We start from the raw sequence: 10,997 nt of genomic DNA, 5'->3' as shown, positions 1-10,997 counted from the left end.
ACCCTCATGTCGTTCTAAACCCGTAAGACCTCCGTTCAATCTTCGGAACACAAATTAAGATATTTTGGATGAATTCTGAGAGCTCTCTGACCCTCCCATAGACAGCAATGTAATTACCACGATCGAGGTCCAGAAACGTAGCAAGGAGATCGGTAAAATAGTCCATGTGACATCAGGGGTTCAACTGTAATTTTACAAAGCTACAAGAATGCTTTTTGTACACAAAGAAAACAAAAATAACGACTTTATTCAACAATTCGTCTCCTCCGTGTCACCCTGGTGCCATTTTGGAGAATATCCACTGAACGTAAACAAAAACATGCTATTCTGTGTCAGCTGCGTCGCGCGTTGTTTACGCTTTGATTTGAACGAAAACAACAAGGATCAGAGAGTTCTCAGAATTCATCAAAAAAATATCTTAATTTGTGTTCCGAAGATCAACGGAGGTCTTACGGGTTTAGAACGACATGAGGGTGAATAATTAATGACAGAATTTTCATTTTTGGGTGAACTATCCCTTTAATTCGAAAGGAAAAAGAAAAGAGCCGAAAAGAACGCATGTCACACCTCTGTTCATCAATTTGCACTAGCTACCAGTAGCTGCTCGCATTAAATTCAAGGTGTGTGAGTGAGTAAGTGAGAGAGTGTGTGTGTGAGTGAGAGAGTGAGTGTGTGTGAAAGTGTGTGTGTGTGTGAGTGAGTGAGTGAGTGAGTGAGTGAGTGAGTGAGTGAGTGAGTGAGTGAGTGAGTGAGTGAGTGAGTGAGTGAGTGTGTGTGAAGGTGTATATATATATATTTATATACACCTTGCTACGTGTACTGCGTTAGGCTAACCGAGACTTGTCATTTGCACTTATATATTGTTGCTCTTTTGTTAGTTTTGACTGCTTTTATTGTCCTCATTTGTAAGTCGCTTTGGATAAAAGCGTCTGCTAAATGACTAAATGTAAATGTAATTCATCTGGAAGTTAATGATTCCCATGATTCAAACGTCACCTAACTTTGCAGTAAGATTAGGGGGCTGAAACAAACATTTGAGACCACTGAAGTGTGTCTAACCACCTGCCTGCAGTGAGACATTTGCACCTTTGCAGTTTACTCATATCAGTCTTAAAACTCCCCCTTTATTTGTTTCTCCACAGGCAAAACAATGAAAAGCCCCCTCCGTTGGAGAGAGAGAGAGAGAGAGAGAGAGAGAGAAAGAGAGGGATGGAATGAGAAAGAGAGCGAGTGAAACCGAGTGAGTCATGAGTGCAGCTTTGAACAACAAGGGGAAATCCTCCTATTGAGAGGCATGCGCTGTGGAAACGCATCACTCATAGAGGTAACGGAACCGGAGGCCACACACAAAGCAAAACTTTTAACCATTTATCTGGAGACCGTTTGACATTGTGTCATGCAAAATGGTAGCACTTTTAATAACAGTAAACTGTCATGCATTAGCAATGCAAACTACATTTCCTGAACATTTTCATATTCTTAGAGGATTTTGTTGCTTTTAAAAATGATATGGCATTTAAAGTGCATGCACAGGGCATAGTGCTCTTGATCGTTCAGATTAATATGCATGTTCTTGTCAAATGCGGCTTGAATTCTTCTGGGAGTGATACAAATTTGTGGTTTTTCACATTAAAATACTTGATGCTCATCAAGTAGTCAGCGCAGCCTACACAATGGAGCTATTTAGGGAAATTTCACATGAATGTCACATGTAGGTATTCACCCCTGTACTTTCTGTTGCAGCACTTGCGCTAGCACTTTACTCACAGGAAACTCAGGGGGAAGCTCCCCATCTAGGTTTAACATTAAAAAGGAACGTTTCCTGTTGCTTACCAGTGTTTCTCTCACATTGTTCTCATTTGCATGATTTCCACCCTGATGTTAAAAATCAGGGTTTGTAGGGCCCCAAGAGACACAGTTACATCATATAATTTGCTTTTGTTCTGCTTCAACAGAAATCACTATGAAGATGTCAACAGGAAGTGCATGTACTTGAACCTCATATATATATACATATATGCACTTCCTGTACTTAAATGTATATAAATACAAATTCTTTGACTTATTTTCTAACTGTTGTTATGCAGAGGTGATGAAATGTTAATGATGAATACATTTGATGATAATGACTATAAATTCGCTTTACACTAATTGTAGATAAAAGCACAGATTTAATGCATGAACATGTTAAAAAAAAGTTCAATATTTCTGAGAAGCCATGAAAATGACTGTTAAAATGTGACTTATTGTGGTCATTTTCAGCATAGCATATAATTTGGCACAGCAGTAATTTAAGGAAACCTCTAGGATGCTTAAATCCTGTACAAAAATAGTGAAATGACGTTCATTAACAGCTGGCTCAGGGTCAAAATCAGAGCTGAATGGCCTTAAAATGTGGGCTTTTGTTGCACTGGCTGAGAACAGGACAAAGCTGATTGGTGTTTGTTCAGGAAAATTAGCTATATTATGACTAAAAGAGCCATTTTCTTTCCTGTTAAATGCAGCGCCCCCAAAAAAGTGTTTAGACATTTAAGTCTGAATGTTATTGCATTAGATAATAAATTAAGAAACCAAGTAGTATTTCGAAAGACAGATAGCACAAGCAAAATATGTGATTTGAGTGTACAAAAGCATCCAAATTTTTTGCAATAATTATTTTTGTTTAATATCATAATTGTAGCCTGCTGTATTGTATCTTCAGCTTACAGGAGCTATATTTTTCATCTTCATTTTTTTTTTTTTTACATTTATTTTAAATGTTTAATGTTTCTTCACAATAGAGTGTAAAGCATTAAGCTGTGTGCCCATTTAATGTGTTGACAACCTCTTGCAAATCCATAAATTTGCATCTTAGATGCAAGCTTATGTTTCAGCAGAAATCAAATGTTGCTGCGTTTAAATAGACCGAAGTGTCAAGTGTCTGGTTTAATCAGCGGATGTCTTGACACAAAGATGGGTTAAAGGGTATTTTATGAGAAAGGCACACTGTTTATACTCTAACGGCTGTTTTGCTGAAATCAGAAGATTGTGAGTAATCCACCATGTGAAGCTCCCACCCTTTTACCAGAAGAGTTTAAAGAGTTTATCTTCCCATGCATGTTTGAGTGTGTTCTGATCTACCATCAGTCCAATCATCTAACCAAGTCTGACTGTGCATGACAAGAACATCCAACTAAAAATATCAACCACCACCAGTAAAGCTGGTCTGAAGATGAATGATCTGTGAACCTCTGAGACTTTCAATAAGCTCATGGTCATGATGTCTCATGATTCCTGTGCTTCTGCAGAACCGCACAAGAGATTCAGATCACTTACTGTATCGGTTGGATCATGCAGAAGGTAGAGATGAGCTGTTAGACACCATCACTTGTAAAAGGGGAAGCCCCCTAGCAAAAACAAGACTCATCATATGACATACATGACAGAAATGGAAGTTTTCGGTTCAAAAACACCCACCCATGAGAGGCCCGGGTCAAATTTAGCACTCATTTCTGATTACTGAAAGTGAACCTTTTTACAGGGGTGTTAATGTGTTTTCTCTCTTAATCTGTCTACTTCACTCATGCAAGACAAGTATCTGTATTATTATTAGTCATGCTTAAGTTTACTGATGTGAGCAAATCCTAATTAATAAAATTTGGCAATAAAACGGCCAAAAGAATGCAACAGACTTGCGCCGAAGGGAGGGAAATGTAGTGCCATATAGTGTAACCATGCACTTAAAGTATCTAAGAACACCTTAGCAACTGCATAGCAACAGCCTGGCATCATGACTGTGAGTTTTGCTCTGGCGAACTTAAAAGAAATTGCTCTTTATATTTACTATTATGTGTTACTATTGCAGCACATTAATTATGTGAATTTTGCATAAAACTGTCTACGTGCATTGCAACAGTGTGACTGATGAAAATGGTTTATGTACTTTGGAACCATAACTTTATGATCGCAAAGTAAATCCGCTATGATAGAATGGTTAGGAGATGTTACTATTTTCATCCAAGCTGCCTTTTTTGGTCACCCAGATTTCTCCGAGGTTTTCTCAAGGCTTCCATCTTAATCACAGACCACACATGCTGGAGAACGCTGAAATTACACCAAAACAAGGGCAGAGTGTCTTGTGTAAGCAGTTTTTCCTTGAGGTAATTAAAAATGTCACATAAGGGCTCCATTATATAGCCATGGAATTTCTCTAATGAGAAGTATGGGAATGCATAGTTACAGCAAAATAGAAAATGCAATGCATGCATTTATTGTGTTTTTCTGTTTTTGAGCTCCTGACAGTGACGGCTCCTGCTCACCATCCAGTTTCACAGTATGGAGAACCTCTGGGATTCTGCTAAACGTCTGTTTTTGTGTCCTGCAGAAGAAGTAGTCATACAGCTTGAGGGTGAGTAAAGTATGACAATTTTCACTTAAAGATGAATTATTTCTTTAAAGCACACCAGGTTTATTCACATTCAGGCTGTTATAGCCCACAGTAAAACACATGTTCAGACTTTGGGTTGGCCTCACAGTTGTGATTCTCTGTATTATGAGGACACCGTGATCCCTCAGTAGTTGTTATTTTCCATGTGTGTCTTCATGTACAGTATGTCTCTGTACTTGGATGAATTTTCCTGGGCTGAGGTCCACGTGTCTGGGATCACACTCTCACATCTGATTGGCTGGAATGAAGGGATTTCTCTGCCCTCTGTGTTCAGCCACTCAGTGTCCACATGCACACATGCATTCAGAAAGTCTCTTCAGCTTAACTGGAGAGAGGCGAGTTTCTAGGAAAAGCCTCACAGAACGTCTCCATTCTAGCCAATGATTAACAGGTGCCCGAGCTGAGCAACAAAAACAGCACTGGGGAACTTTCTAAGTTGTTTGATACAACCTTTGTGTTTTAGAAACAAAGAAAGAGAATGGAAGGAATTTGAAATAATGGTGTAGTTCTGAGTGATTTTATTCTTTAATTTTTTTTTCATACATATTAATAATTTTTTATTTAGTCATTTAATGTTTTAATTAATGTTTTGAATATTTTTTTACATTTAATTTGAACAATTTAGTCATTTTTATGTTATTTTTGTAGATATTTTATTACATTTAATTATTCAATTTAATTATGTAGATTTTATGTTTTGTTGTATGTTTTTATTCTATTTATGGATTTATTTATTTTTTTCATTTTTTATTACATGTGAATAATTTTTATTTTATTCTATATATTTATTAATATTAATATTATACTAATATTTAAAGGGAAACCTGATATCTAGTGAACAGAATTTAGAGATTTGGTTAAGCTCTTTTGGTTTCACTTAATAAGAAATCGCCTAGAAAGTACACAGCAATGAAAACACAAAGAACAACTTAGAGACCACTTATCATCAAAGAAAAATGACTGCACTTCTATTTATTTAGGTTATTTTTATTTATGCTTTGGCATTGTCTTACATTATGCTGAAAATATTAAGTTTTTTAATTGAAATCTTATAATCTAATCATTATAACTAATTGTGTGATGATAGAGAGTATTGAAAACAGCTGTACATATATAGTGAGTATATATCAGCTTTGTGCTGGCAAAAGAGGTTTTGAATCTCAGCTATACGATACACACTAGTGTTACGTAACAGTTAGTTCTCACAGTTGTTCAGCTTGTGTCTTGATGAAGTGTAGATGTGTCCCGGAGCTGCTGTGCAGAACAGAGCTTACATTGACAGCGCTAAAATGCAGTTATAATTAGTTTGGAAGAGCAACTGCTTCTGTATTCACTCACACACTCTCTCTCTTCCTCTTTCTCCCCCCTCACACACCTTGACCCTCGGTAGCATTCTTGGGGGAAGGGATTAAAGCCTGAGAGGGGGGTTGGAAGGGCAGAACAATTACCCTGAAGAGGCGTTGGGCCAGACCCCTGCAGGTAGAGCTGACAGGGCGAGACCTCAAGCTGTCATGAGCTATTAGCTAGGCAGAGACGGCCAGAGAACACACACTCAGATGGAGCAACTATATGAAGAATAGCTCTTTTTCTGCTGGACTAGTCTATGTTCAGCATACTGCTTGTACTCAATATGCACTATGTGTTGCAAGTGCAGTGTGGACTACATTCTGCATGCATACTACACTCACCAGGCTATACAGCAATATCCCTTCTTCAAAAGATGATTGTGAAGTGCAATATACATAGAGCCACAAACTTTAGTCGCTCAGTCTTCTCTATAAGAGCTGTCAGTATTTGGAACACACTACCAATTAGCATTAGTCAGTGTTCCACCTTAATTTAAGTTATGACTGAAAATATGCCTGAAGACGAGCCAAATATGTGATCATTGAAAAACTTTTTTTTTTTTCCAATCATTATTCATTAACATTCATGTATTTTAGGTGTGTTAGCATTTATTACAATGCAACTTGCTTGGAATTGTATTAGTACTACTTGTAATGTGTTTTTAATATTAGGTGTGATGCTTTATGTTAATTAATAATTGTTTTAATTATGCCATATATTGCTTTTTTCCTGCCCATGGACTACAAATGAATGTTAGTAGCATACCGTTGTTGTCACTGCATACCACTAGACATAGTATTTTTTGAAAATATTTAGATGTATTCTGTGCAATATGCTAATATTGTATTCAAACGCAGCCTATGGAGAGTGTTTATTATCATTCCAGCTATATACAGGTATACAATTAAACTAAATATTGCAATGCAGTTTACAAAAATGACAACAATATTATAAGGACACACTGTGAGTAATACAATTACTTTACTAAACCATACACTGAAAATAGTAGATTTTGTCTATGTTTTTCTGTCAATATGGGGTGCTGTGTGTACATTAATGAGGAAAAAAAATTAACTTAAATGATTTTAGCAAATGGCTGCAATATAACAAAGAGTGAAAAATTTAAGGGGGTCTGAATACTTTCCGTACCCACTGTATATACATATATATGTATATATTCTTCCATACTCTGTGTAGTCTTTTTTTGGTCTTTTTACCACTTTTATGAGAGAGGACTGGAAATGATTTGGAGAGAGATGGAACAACATGTCTTTAAACCATGCTTACAAGTTCAGGCTAAACTTATAACCCTTAAAGACCTCATATAATCTTACCTCAGTTGCCTTTGACCAGGTCACACACTATGTACAAATGTGGAAATTGCCTCTATTAAAGAATGACCAACCTTTGAACAAATATACTGGGTGTGTTTGTGTCAACAGAATGATGTAAAACTCTAAAATCCTGTGCAACTCTTGCACACACACAAACACACGTGTACCGTAACAACTTCCCTTGTTAGTGAGCAGAAAGACATGATGCTTTGCAATATTTTTTAATGTTGTACTTGTTTCCGCTACATCAAAACGCATCTCTACAGCTACAAATGAGCATTTCCCCATCCGTCACACCTTCTTGTTACTTCTCTTTTCTTCTCTTTACTGTACGTTTCTTGGTTACTTCCTCTTTTTAAATTCCTGATTCTGAAATATAAGACGAATCTCACAGGTTTACAGTCTTATCATGTTCACATTCAGCTCTCATTGTGCTCATTAGCCTGTTTTAAGCACAGATGTGTTTCTCTCAGAGAAATGAAGGGAAAGAATGCTGTTGCACAGTAATTTAGCCAATAAATTCTCAATGAACTATTTAAGCCTGTGGGTAACTAAACTTAGAGAAGGATCTACCACTTTTTCTGTAAACATTATAGTATAGATGGTATAAGACCAGACAACCTTTATTATTTATCATTTTGATTGATACTATAATTACAGAGTAGAATACTTAATAAGTGTTAATAAGTGTAATAGGGAAAAAATAATTCTATTTAAAATATTCTAAAAAAATAAATTTAAACATATTTTGGTTAAACTTTCAAATGTTGAAATATATAAAAAAATGTACTTAAAGGGGCAAGAAAATACACTTTCTATTTTACAATGAATTTTTAATAAATGTCTTTTTAATTATGTTTTGAATAATATATTCTATTTTTAAGCATAAACTTAACTACATTTTTTTTAATTTGAGATTTATGCTTAAAACAAGGTTTTCTGTGTGCCCTAACCTCTCTTCATGTGTACGTACATGTGCTGCAGGACATTCCTGAGATAACAGACATGCACACCTACAGGAGCTCAGGGGTGAAGCCCCCCATGGCGACGGAAACGGCCCGAGGAAAGGCCTCATGCTGGAGGGAGATGGGCCCGGCAGCTCCCTCAACAATGGAAGCTCTTGGAAGATTCTAGGAAGGTCCTGTGATTTACGATTCAACTTTTTCTTGAATGCCGCTTCACTCCCTGTTCACTTTGAAACATGGAGCAGTTTCTCAAAAAGTATGTTCTTTGCGTGCACATGAGACTGTGATACCCGTGTGACCCAACCGGTCGAGCGGCATTTTGGCACCCTCAGCAAATAAAAATAAATATATTGTGCAAAGCAGCTAACGTGTCAACACAAGCTTTTACCATTCCTTTGTCAGTTTAAAAGCTTTTATGTGGGATAATCTTTCCGACACAATTTGACATACTTGAAATAATCCACATAAATTCCATTAATGTTTAAAGACACCCTATCAGCTTCTACGCCTAATTACCCCGGCGCTTCTCTCACTGTGACTGGACTCTCATTATGCTCTGAGGGCATGAAGAAAAGGAGGTTTAGCATCCACAAAAGAAAGAACCTTCTTATGCCCTGGAAAATGGATACACGGTGACCTTTAACCTTTGGGGGATTAGGCTTCATTAGGGGGTGACCCTAAAACCTCTGTTCACCCGTATGCTCATCTCTCTGGGATTAGAAATCTTTGACCAATAGGTCCATGGAATTTAAAAGCAGGTTATCAACGTGTAGTGTGTGTTGCTACTAGTTTAATTGTAAAGAAAGTCACAAATAGTGATGGTAAACAATTTAGCTTCACCATAAATATTACCATCTCTTGTTAAGGGAGAAGCGATCAGTCAGCAGAGTAGACGGGAGCGCATGAGTATTTGCTTAATACTTTGTTTCTACATCTGTTGTTTTAACTTGTTACTTGCTGCTAAGAAGGTTTATTTCGTTCTCTAGCTATTTCTACTGCTATTTTTCATTGTAATTTGTATTTTTGATTGCACTTTATTTGTAATTAGAGTAATAGCCGTCAGCTAAGAAGGAGCTTTTGTTATTTATATTGCTCCATTCCTGCACTTAAGTGCGAAATTTAGTTTCAATTTGAGCAATTGCCCTGCTATAGGCTTTTGGGTGTGCTAATTTAACAAGGCGGCCACAGCTGTTTTCTCTGAAGTGTCGGGTGGCTGTGTGTTTGTTTGTTGTCTGTCAGCTGAGGCGGAAGCTGGATGGTCTGCTGTCCTCATTCCCAGAGGATAGCAGTCCACTTTTAGTCTTTGGCGACTTTAACATTAATCTGGACAAGCCTTATGCTGCAGACTTCCATTCACTCCTAGCTTCATTTGATTTCAAACGCCTTAACACTACAAGCAAGCACAAATCAGGCAACCAACTTAATTTACACACGCATTGTACTGCAGACAACATTTTGGTAAAACCTCTACACATCTCTGACCATTTCTTCATTTAATTTAACCTACATCTTCCTACCTGTGTGCCACCAACCCCTCTACCTGTTACTTTCAGACGAAACCTGCGCTCCCTTTCACCCTTCCATCTTTCCTCTGTAGTATCCTCCTCTCTTCCTTCACCTACCCATTTCTGATCTCTGGCCGTTAATGCAGCAACGGACACTTTATGCTCTACTTTAACTTCTTGTCTAGACTATATATGTCCTCTCTCCTCCAGGCCAGCACGGGCTACCCCTTCTAACCCCTGGTTATCCGATGTTCTTCGTGAGCATCGGTCCAAACTCAGGGCAGCAGAGAGAAAATGGTGCAAATCAAAAGATCTGTCTGACCTGAGTATGTATCAGTCTTTGCTTTCATCTTTCTCTGCTCAAGTCCATACTGCCAAATCTTTTTATTTTTACAACAAGATCAACAGCGCTACAGACACACGTAACCTCTTCAAAACATTCAGTTCTCTACTCTGTCCCCCTCCACCACCTCTCACCACTTCTATAACAGCTGATGATTTCGCCACATTCTTCACAGACAAAACTAGAACAATCAGTGGTCAGTTCTCAGCTCCACACACATACGAACTCAAACCACACAAATGTTTTGAGTATTCTTAACTTATCAGGTTTTACAGTGCATCCATGCCTAAAATTTCCCCCTTCTCCTTCTGTCTCCTCACTGAGGCAGAAGTATCCAAACTTCTCCTCTCCAGCCATCCTACAACATGCCCACTAGACCCAATCCCCTCACACCTTCTCCAAGCAATCTCCCCTACACTTTTACCAGCACTCACACACATCATCAACACCTCTCTTCTCACAGGCACTTTCCCCACTGCATTCAAGCAGGCTTGGGTAACCCCACTGCTCAAAAAACCTACATTAAACACTTCACTTACAGATAGCTACAGACCTGTCTCTCTCCTTCCTTTCATAGCAAAAACACTCTAACAAGTTGTTTTTAGGTATCATTATTTCTTAAACAGAACAACCAACTGGATCCTAACCAGTCAGGCTTCAGGAGTGGCCATTCAACTGAGACTGCGCTACTGTCAGTCACTGAAGCCCTGCGGATTGCAAAAGCTGATTCCAAATCATCAGTTCTTATTTTTGCTGGATCTATCTGCTGCTTTAGGTTAATCAACAATTACCCCATCAAGTTCGGTCAGAAATCTTGGTGTAATCTTTGATGACCAGCTGACTTTAAAAGACCACATTGCAAAAACTGCTAGATCTTGCAGGTTGCATTGCACAACATCAGAAAGATCAGGCCCTTCCTAACGGAGCATGCTGCACACCTTCTTGTCCAGAACCTTGTAATTTCTAGGCTGGACTACTGCAATGCTCTTCTGGCTGGACTTCCATCATGCACAGTCAAACCTTTACAAATGATTCAGAATGCAGCGGCACGACTGGTCTTTAACGAGCCCAAAAGAG

The 10,997-nt window shown here is 38.0% G+C and overlaps 2 long non-coding RNA genes across 2 annotated transcripts in view; both read left to right on the top strand.

Moving 5' to 3' along the window:
• LOC107729762 (uncharacterized) overlaps positions 1 to 4,133 on the top strand; it is an 8,837-nt gene extending 4,704 nt beyond the window's left edge. The window contains exons 3-4 of the long non-coding RNA XR_001638616.1: positions 1,143 to 1,324; positions 4,023 to 4,133. This is a non-coding gene — a long non-coding RNA (uncharacterized LOC107729762). The remainder of the gene's footprint in view (positions 1 to 1,142; positions 1,325 to 4,022) is intronic.
• A 122-nt stretch (positions 4,134 to 4,255) lies between these two features.
• Positions 4,256 to 10,997, top strand: part of LOC107729763 (uncharacterized) — an 11,058-nt gene continuing 4,316 nt past the window's right edge. The window contains exons 1-2 of the long non-coding RNA XR_001638617.1: positions 4,256 to 4,387; positions 8,092 to 8,245. This is a non-coding gene — a long non-coding RNA (uncharacterized LOC107729763). The remainder of the gene's footprint in view (positions 4,388 to 8,091; positions 8,246 to 10,997) is intronic.

This window comes from Sinocyclocheilus rhinocerous, unplaced genomic scaffold (genome assembly GCF_001515625.1).
Source record: "Sinocyclocheilus rhinocerous isolate Xijiao unplaced genomic scaffold, SAMN03320098_v1.1 scaffold218, whole genome shotgun sequence".
Lineage (NCBI taxonomy): Eukaryota > Metazoa > Chordata > Actinopteri > Cypriniformes > Cyprinidae > Sinocyclocheilus > Sinocyclocheilus rhinocerous.
This window is presented reverse-complemented; position numbering and strand designations above follow the sequence as displayed.